The following is a 10,824-nucleotide window of genomic DNA, read 5'->3' on the forward strand; positions in this document are numbered from 1 at the left end:
TTTGGGACCGGCCACCCACTTTGTCTGGGTGCCCTCATATATTTCCATATATTATTTCTTTTTGGGTTGTGGGGATTTTTTAAGGCATTGCGCTACCTCCCCTTGGACACCTATTTATGGGGCCAGGGGGTACCCACTTCCACACACATCTGATTTTATTGAGGGTCTTCTGCTCATGGTAGTCATGGGGGGTGATTCCTCCCTCTTCACCATCTCTAGCGTTTGTGTCTATTCTCTCTCTCTCTCTCTCTCTCTCTCTCTCTCTCTCTCTCTCTCTCTCTCATGCTTCTGCACACGTGCACTCTTACAATGTCCTCTAGCTGTGGTGCAAGTTTGGTATCAGTCTGTGACAGAGGAACATGGATCGCCATCCATGTACCCTTGTGTTAGAAGGTACTAAAACTTGACACAGAGGTTCACTGATCCCTGCTATATAGTTTGATGGAACATGGATCGCGGTGTTTGATGAGGTACATGGACCGCGATCCATGTTCCATCACATCTAAAGTCCAAATTTGGCTTGATGATTACCTGCATTGTCAATAGTCTACTTCACCTCTTCTTTTTGAATTTGGACAAGTTTTTCCCATTCAAAAGTGAGTTTTTATGCCTACGGTTTTTTGCTATCTGGCATAATTTCGGTCTTTTGATAAACTTTTTGTTGGAATTAGGGTTGCAAGAAAACACACACAGCTTGGAGAAGACGAAGGAAGCTCAAGGCACACAACAGAGAGTGTGTTACTTAATGTGTAAAGATTGATAGCCCTAGAATGATGGACGTACATACAATGCACGGGGGAAAAAACCTCCTAAAGAGGAAAAAATGCCCCGACGGTCCTTAGTGTGTTCGCACACATCACTACCACATGTATATGGTAACACTTTTTTAATTTTTTTGCTATGGTCCCTTTTGGCAAAGTTGTTCCACTAGTCATTAGGGATGTACTTATCAAATATCAGCCCCAAATGTCAAAAGGTACATGGATCGCGGATCGCGATCCATGTTTGACAGCATTTTTTCATGAATTCTGTTTTGCAAGTTCTCTATTCCCTGTAGAAGCCAAATCTCACCCCTTTTTAAATTTGGATCCCAAAAAGTTGAAAAAAATCCCAAATTTTGTATTTGTAATGTCTGTTTTGTTGTTTTGCCCTAACAACCAATTTTGGTGTGTTTTTTGAGTTTTTCTTTCAAGAAAACTTGATGAGAGCAATGTCCCACTGATTCACAGTGTCACTGATCAATTTTCTACAAAATTGGTCTCTGAGATACATGGATCGCGATCCATGTTCCTCCACAGAATCCGATCAAACTTCTTATATTGCTTCTAGAGAGTACCGTGATGCCCTTCATCCATAAATTTTTGAATTTGGATCACTAGCTCTCTACCATCAAATTTTCAAAATTTCAAAGTTATGGTCATTTCGACCAACATATGGTTTTCACTCATTTTTCCTTCAATCTTTTAGCCAAATTTGATGGTGGTAGTTTCTACTTACCCTACTCCTAAGTACTGAAATGAAACATGAAACAAAAACAAACAAAAAGGTACAAAATAAAGTCGAAACGAAAAATGAAACAGCACTCTAAATCATAGAGAAAATCGGAGAATGAAATGCTTTTGGCTATCTCACTCATAACCCTCTTTACTTCTTAAGAATAAATCTAGCAAGTCCTCAACTTCTAGACTCTACCAAGCACTAAACACCGTGTCTAGCTGCTTCACTGATAAGGTGTAAATGGAATGGAGAGACAAATCTTTGGAAAAGAACGCTCTAAATATGCACTAGGTCACTCACCATCTAAGAATCATATCCCCGGCAGCGGTGCCAATGTTAGCAGGTCACCGCGATGGACGTCTGTAGCATAGCGATCTGACAGTAACATAATGTCGATACTCAGGGAAGTGATTCGAATGGGGCACGGAGACTCTTTGAGGTGGTCAATCTCAAGAAGTGAACCTAACAAGCTAACGCAAGAACTCAACAAGCAAATCAATCACTCAATGATCAGGAAATCTACCTATGTCCTTTCTCACCGCTCTAGGTCATCACGCCTTCTTGGCACTCGAACGGACTCGAAATGCAACGAAACTTTAGGAGGAGGTCTAGGACACCTAGGGACGCTATCCTAACAAGTCTGATCACAATCCTACAAGGTACCAAAATCACGATCGATCATGAAAAGGGTCCTAGAAACTACAACAGGACTATCCAAAATGTCGCCCTATGGTTTAGAAACACTCTCCTATGGTCAAACCGTTAAAAACAGTGATTTAAGCACTCTAATATGAATATTAGGCTCACTAACGTGTAATCAAGAACCTCAACAAAAATGACAATGCTTACACTCAATTGAAAGAGCAAAGAGAAAGGAACACAATGCAAGTTTTGGAATCAAAAACGGATTACCCAATCGTTAAAAAAGTTGATTACAAGTTGGAGTAGCTCCGTAGCTTCACCATACGTTTTCATAGCTCCTTTCTTCTTCTAAAATAAGCCTTCTTTCACATTAAAGTTATTGACCTTTATACCTAGGACATTCTAAATGGTCAGCGGCTAGCTCACACAGACCTTTACAATTATCATGACATAATTACTACTCAGAGAATCGATTGGAATGAGGATTTACACAAAGTATCACTACACTAGCTCGGAAAACTAACAGAGTAAATATGTGGTGTCCAGCTACGTGTCCGGCCAGGTGGGCGTCCGTTCGATCAATGCTCAAACAGCTAATAAAAAGAGAATTTCACCTAAGTGTGGTAGATTGTTTATGCCATTTTTCTCTTGAATAATTGGTCTTGAGTTCAACTCTGCTCATCGGATAGATCTTTAAGGTCTCTTGGGATTGTTTCCTACTACGTTAAAATACTCTTCTTCTTCTTCTTCTTCTCTCTCACATCCCCTCCGTGCCCGTAGGAGGTCCAAGGTGCATGCAGAAGAGAGACAGGCTTGTCTCATGCAGAACTAGACGATGGTTGAGTGTTGGGCCCATATGTGGTGGTGAGAACAAGCTGAAGTGCCTGTTCATTTAGTAAGGAGGAGAGTTGCGCAGGGAGAAGGAGGTGGAGAACCAAGACAGAGACGCGCCGACTTCCGACGCACCAGCAATGGCGAGGGATGAGCTTGTAGGGCTCCTTTTGCTTTCCCATCAGAAGACTAATGGGGAATGTCCTCCTCAAATTAATGAGTTTTTAGAGAGCTCTGTCTGCCTAACAAGCATCAGAGACTAAGACAATGCTTGTAATGTCTTCTCTGTCTCACAAGATTAAAGGGTATCTCATGAGATACTCTAAGAGCTTTGAACATAAAAATTGGGTAGTGGGCACGTGCACACACACACACACACACACACACACACACACACACACACACACACACACACAGAGAGAGAGATGTCATACGTCAGCACGAGTGCAGAGGGAGGGAGATATCTTTTGGGTCTCCAATGCATCAGGGCAATTTGCTAGAGTTGCAGAGGCATTAAAAGAGGTGCTCCCTCTCTGTGTCCGTGTCTGCTCATAAATGCTTTGTTTTTTTTCTTTTTTTGCCAAACGCTAATAATCTTAATAACTTTTACCCTTGCACAACAAAAATTTTCAGTGTATTATTTATTTATTGAAAGCATATACTCATAACCCTTTAGATCCCCATAGAAGAGTTCACACCCCTAAAAGTACACGTTGCAAGGTCTTATGAAAACTAGAACCTTCCAAAGGTCACTTCTTATACTCCTAGTGCACCCGCATGATTAACAAGGGCCGTCAGTAACGCACAGAAGCGGCACTGCCTAACACACACACACACACACACACACACACACACACACACACACACACACACACGGCGGGGGGGGGGGGGAGAGAGAGAGAGAGAGAGAGAGAGAGAGAGAGAGAGAGAGAGAGAGAGAGAGAGAGAGTCAATCATCTTGCTCTCATCTCTGCACTCCATGTGTTGTTGCTATTTGCAAAGCCCTTTTTTATGCAAGCGCTATTTTTATTACCAAGCATCATAGAATCTAAAATAGCCTTAAAAGCCTAAAAATAGGCCTAAAAAATGTGTACAAGATTTGATAGGCTCCACGCCTATATCACTACATGCAAGCAGTTGGTGCCAACAAAGGAACTTATGGCACTATGCCTCAAGACTAAGTAACACCTAGCATTAATTGAAGGGAGGTGGGGGGACCTACAGCCGAGATGCACAAAAGCCGTAGAGATTGCAACCGTAGGTGTCAAGTCAAAAACTAAACCCCAAAAACTCGGACAGTGCATGTTAACTCACAATATAACCTCATAAAAATGGATGAAATGAAAACGTGTGCGCAGGTGAGGTGGTTAGCCCATGCATCACAAAACCGGGCACGAGGTTGTGTTACCATATACATGTGGTAGTGATGTGTGTGAACACACTAGGACCACCAGGGCATTTTTTCCCTCTTAAGGAGTTGCATTGTATAGACGCCCATCACTCTAGGGCTATCTATCTTTCCATTGCACATTAAGGAGCACACTCTCTATTGTGTGCCTTGAGCTTCCTTCATCCTCTCCAAGCTATGTGCGTTTAAAACCTCTACAACCCTAATTCCAACAATTGGTATCAGAGCAGTCCTCCCGCGCTTAGTCGTCAGCTGCTCCAGCACACGCCTGCTCACTTTCTCCGATTTCAGTGAGGTTTGGCGAGTGTTCAGATTTTTTATTCGGGCTCATTTCGGCCTCCGTTTCCACTACAAGTAGGTCACACAGGCAATTTTGTCATTTTGTGCAGAATTTTTGTCAGTGCCGTTTTTTGCATAACAGGTGCCTTACAGTCTTCCACGGTTTGTGTTATATATAGCAAGTGTTATTCCCGCTCCATTTCTCCTTTTTTCGGGCAGTTTTCACATCAGGTGTAGCATTTACCATGGCTGACAAAAACACAGATGTGTTCAAGATGTTTGTTGCTGAAGACAGGTTGGATGGGGACAATTATCCTATGTGGGCTTATATGATGCAACACGTTCTTGTGTCAAAGGGCGTCTGGAATATTGTGCAGGGCATTGATGTACGTCCTGGTTCTCAGGATGTAGGCGATGTTGAGCATGTTGCAGGTCTTGCTGCAAGGATTGCTGCTATTAGAGTTGTTTTGCCTATCGCAGAACAAGCTCGTTGGGATGTAAAGGATGCGCAGGCTCATGCATTGATTGTGTTGTCTGTGAAGCGCACCATTGTTCCTCACATTCGTTCAGCAAAATCTGCAAAACAGGCTTTGGATATTCTAGCAGGTCTTTATGTAAGCCGCAATGAGGCTAAAATTGCTTTGTTGCGTAAAGAGCTAGAGTCGAAGATTATGCATGAGGAAGATGATATGGACACTTTTCTTGCTAGTGTCAAGGATATCAATGAGCAACTTATTTATGCGGGTGAAGTCATTTCAGACAGTTCCCTTGTGCAGACTGTTCTTGATGCCTTACCAGATTCTTTCCAGACTTTTGCTAGTACTTGGAGACTTATGACCCAAGGAAATCCTGAAGTTGTCAAGTTTGATGCATTATGCACATTGCTGTTGCAAGAGTCACTTTCCAAAAAAAAACAGGACTAGACAGCGTGCAGTTGAACGGGCTTTTATTGCTTCTCAAAGAAAGGGTGGTAATAGCAATGCAGCCACTTCTTATGGTTCTGCTGCGAGTGGCAAAAATTTTGTTCCTAATGCTTCTGCTGGCAGCAATTCGTCTGGAAATTCTGGTGATAAGGGCAAAAAGAAGATGGGTTGCCATCATAGTAAAGCTAATGATCACTTGATCAAGCAGTGTCCTAAGTTTAAGGCAAAATAGGCTAAGAAGAAAGCGGGTGGTTCCACTGCAAATGTTGGTTCCACTACAAATGCATCCACTGTTGAGTCTTCTGTAAAAGGAGACTGTAATGATGATGTTGATGCGGAATGGGCTTTTAGTACAGAGTGCACTTACAATCCTGATGTCCATGATGCATGCATGTCAGTTGCTGCAGATTCACATGTGTGGTATTTCGACAGTGGTGCTACAAAGAACATTACCTCACATCATGAATTGTTCACCTCTCTCGAGTCTGTCCCTCATGGGAATTCAGTCATTCGTACCAACAATGCCTCTTATCAGGTTCATGGAGTTGGAAAGATTGTACTTACTGCTGCAAATGGCAGTTCTTTCACACTTGTTGATGCACTTTATGTACCTGGGATCAAGAAGAATCTATTGTCTGTATATGCACTTGCTAGACTTGGACTTGTAGTCAAATTTGTGGATGACAGATGTGCAGTTCATGATCTCAGTTTTGGTGATGAAATTGTTGCATCTGGGCTTTTGTGCCGTGGGCTGTATAAGCTCACTCTGTATGACAAGTGTGGATAAAATTTTGCAAATGCAGTTGTAGATTCAAGGGCTATTTCAGATGCAAAACTTTGGCATGCATGTTTTGGTCATCTGAATTTTACCAATTTCTGATAAGGTTGCTTCTTTGCCGCCTCTTGAAGCACCTGTCAAACATGTCTGTGAAGGCTGTTTTTGGGTAAAATGCAACGTTCTAAGTTTTCAAAGGATGGTTCAGTTAGGGCCACATGCAGGTTGCAACTTGTGCCTAGTGATGTTTGTGGGCCCATGCAAACTCCGTCCTTGGGCAATTACCTTTACTTCGTGACTTTCATTGATGATTAATCCAGGCATGCATGGGTAGTTCCGCTTAAAGTGAAGTCCAAAGGTTTTATGTGCTTCAAACAATTTGTGGCTATAGCTGAAAATGTATCGAAATGTATTATGGGCACCCTCCGTTCCGATCGAGGGGGGGAGCATAAGTCTCATGAATTTATTGCATTTCTAGCTAGTCGTGGGATAAAACACCAATGTATAGTGCCTTATACACCTCAGCAAAATGGTGTTACTGAGAGGAAAAACAGGTCACTTAAGGAAATGACATGATGTATGGTCAAAAGTCAAGCTTTCCCGCATTCTTTTTGGCTTGAGGCCATCATGTGTACCACTTATGTACTAAACAGGTGTCCTACGAAAGCTTTGCAGTCCATTACTCCATATGAAGCATGGCATGATAGAAAGCCTTCTATTGAGCACATGCGTGTTTTTGGCTGTTTGGAATATGCTTTGGTGCCACAAACACAACACAAAAAATTGGATGATAAGGCTGTCAAATGTATTTTTGTTGGTTATAGTGCTGAAAGCAAAGGTTACAGGTTGTATCATCCGCAAACAAAGCGTATTCTGGTTTCATGGGATGTAGTGTTTGTGGAAGATTTTGTTCAGCCCTTGGTGTCATGTACTAGAGACAATAATGTAAGGTCACATGACATTTATGGCACTTTGTTGCCTCTTTTTAGTGGTGGAAATACAAATGTAAATTCCAATGAGGCAAATGTACAGCCTATGGGGCTTTCTGAAAATGTTACAGATCAGCCTATCACTGATGCAGATGTACATGATGTACTTGATGAGGAAAGGGCTGAAAATGAGCAGGCTAGAGGTATGCTAAAATGGCTGGTGCACACTTTGCATGACAGTAAATTGGATGCACTTTTGTCTAGTCGTACTCGTTCAGGCTCTCGCCATGCATCTTATGCATCAGATTGTTATGCTTTGGTTGTGTCTAGCTTACATCATGTTGAGGAGCCTCTGTCTTTTGATGAAGCACGTAATTCAAAAAATTGGATGGCTGCCATGCAATCAAAATATGATGTACTTATAGAAAATGACACATGGACTTTATGTGATTTGCCTCTTGGCAAAAAGGCCATTGGTACGAAGTGGGTTTACAAGTTGAAACGCAAGCCGGATGGTGAGATCGATCGCCATAAGGCTCGACTTGTTGCAAAGGGTTATGTACAGCAAAAAGGCATAGATTATGAAGAGACTTTTTCTCCCACTTGTCATATGACTACTCAGCGTTTTCTATGTGCATTGGCAACTCATTTTGCTTGGAATGTACATCAATCAGACATTGTTACTGCTTTCTTGAATGGTGTCATATTTGACGAAGTTTATGTAACGCAGCCTCACGGTTTTGTCATAAAAGTACAAGAGGACAAAGTGTGCAGATGTAATAAGGCTTTCTATGGGTTGAAGCAATCTCCTCGTGCTTGGTATGAGAAGGCTGACACTCATTTGGTCAAACAAGGCTTTCGTAACAGTCCAACAGAAAGCACATTGTATGTAAAGCGTGAGGGTGATGTACTTCTCATTGTGGTTCTTTATGTCGATGATTTGCTGATCACTAGACCAAATGAGAGACATATTGCTGAATTTAAGGCTGATTTGAATGCTACTTTCAAGATGAAAGATTTGGAGCTGTTGCATCATTACTTGGGCATACAATTTAAGCAGTGTGATGGTGGTATTGCCTTGTGTCAGAAAAGTTACATAAAGAATTGCTATGTAAGTTTGGACTTGAGGATTGCAAACCTATTGCCACTCCCATGGAAACAGGTTGAAATTGAGTCTACATGATGTTGGTGATCCTGTAGATGTCACTCTTTACCAAACTGCTGTTGGATGCCTCATTTATGTATGCAACACGAGGCCAGATATTCAATTTGCAGCCTCACGGGTCAGCAGATTTATGCATAGCCCAGGGTCTAAGCATTGGCAGGCTGTCAAGAGGATTTTTTGCTACCTTAGTGGCACTTTACATCTTGGCTTGTTTTATCCCAAGGGGGGATCATTGCCGCCAGACTTACATGCTTTTTCGGACTCAAATGGGGTTGGTTGTTTCGACATGCGAGTGTCCACAAGTGGTTTTTGTTTTATGCTTGGCAGCTCATGTATATCATGGTTGAGCAAGAAGCAACCTATTGTGGCCACTTTGAGTTGTGAGGCTGAGTACAGGGCAGTCTTCACAGCTACGGTTGAAAGTGTATGGCTCAGATGCCTTATGGCTGCTTTGGGTGTTGGACAGGACACTGCCAACACTATCTACACTGATAGTCAGAGCGCATTGGCAGTTGCAAGGAACCCAATTTTTCATACTCGCACAAAGCACATTGAGGTGCATTACCACTATGTCAGGGAGAGGCTCTTAGCAGGAGAGATCAACTTGGCTTATGTGCCAACACAGGACAACCTTGTAGATCTTTTCACAAAGGCATTGTCTCCTGAGAAGCTTGAAGCTTTCCGCAAAGCTTTGAGCTTACTCCCCTTTGTGGACTGATCATGTCCTTAGGGCATGGCACTTCCCTTTACTCATGTGTCAACTCTCGTTCACAGCATCACTCCATGGGGATTCGTTACCATATACATGTGGTAGTGATGTGTGTGAACACACTAAGACCACCGGAGTATTTTTTCCCTCTTTAGGAGTTTTTTTCCTCGTGCATTGTATATACGCCAATCACTCTAGGGCTATCTATCTTTCCATTGCACATTAAGGAACACACTCTCGATTGTGTGCCTTGAGCTTCCTTCGTCTTCTCCAAGCTGTGTGCGTTTCTCTGCAACCCTAATTCCAACAGGTTATTGGTTCGAATCCTAGGTCGTGAGGGGGTGCAAGAGTCTCCATATCGCTTTGATTTTTGCGCCGTTCGGGTTTACTTTGCCTCGAGATCTCGCCGACAAAACTCGGCCATTGATCCCATCACTCCCCCCTCATTAAATGCTCGATGTCACTGAGTGGCGAGGGGCACTATGGGAAGTGAAAAACAGTATTGTGGTGGTGGGGGAGGGGGAGGGGGGCCCGTCCACTTTTGAGATGCAGTTACATTTTAGCTTCATCAACCCCCCCCCCCCCCCCCGCCCCCCACCCCCCGCGTGTGGAGGCACCTAATCAAATCTCTAACTTCACTCATCGTTTGAAAGGATTAAGCCACAACATCTCAGTAGCCTACCAAACAATGAGTAGACTTAGAGGTTTACATAGTCGTACAAGGAGTAGAATCTGAGGAGACCTTGCAAATCTCTTTGAAGAGGCTTGAATTCAAGAGGGGGGGGGGGAAACCAATCTATGGTCATAAAAAGGTTGGTCCAATTTCCTCTTCACACATTCTTTCTTTCTCTCTCTCTCTCTCTCTCTCTCTCTCTCTCTCACTCACTCACACACACACACACACACACACACACACACACACACGTACTAGTGTAGATAGAGGAGGAGAATCATTAACATCAAAAGGAACAATCATCAACATTGAAAGGAACAATCCCAAGGGACCTCAAAGATCGTATGAATCTCCTCCCACTCCAAAACCTATGTTGCCATGTTCGAGAGCATATTGGAGAGAGGACCTTCAAAAAGGGTGCCAATGCGCAAAGTTTACCTCCTTTGGAGTATTTGTTTATGTGAGGATTTTGTCTTGTTGTCGCAGGTTCCTGCAAAGCATAGGATGAGTGGGGTGAAGGGGCTAAGTTAAGGCCATCTAAGAAAGGCGACAGATTTCAACCATTGTGTTGCGCGCGCGCGCGCACACACACACGTCCTATAGTGTTTGTGGGCACTGTGTGGAGAGAGAGAGAGAGAGAGAGAGGAAGTAGGAAGTCTGAGGTGTAATTTCTCTAATAAATCCACTAGTTGCTACCATGTGCTAGCCATCTTTTACAAATGCGATTGTGGAACGAGTTGAAGAATAATTTCCCGCATTACTAATTGTGAAACATGTGCCACTTCCAGTAATCATATGTATTAACTTGTATAAAGATTCTCTTATATTCTTCTAGATGAATCCAGGATAAGCCCAGATTCACCCTTAAAAGAAGTGCAAGGTATAGACTCATGGTAGTCACCCACAAGACAATATAACCATTAGCTCCATCATGCATAGTATTGACTAAATGCCATGACATCCCCACTAATCTCGTCAATGCCCAATAGTGGG

The sequence above is a fragment of the Adiantum capillus-veneris genome, chromosome 17, assembly GCF_014529385.1.
Source record: "Adiantum capillus-veneris isolate H3 chromosome 17, ASM1452938v2, whole genome shotgun sequence".
NCBI classification, from domain to species: domain Eukaryota; kingdom Viridiplantae; phylum Streptophyta; class Polypodiopsida; order Polypodiales; family Pteridaceae; genus Adiantum; species Adiantum capillus-veneris.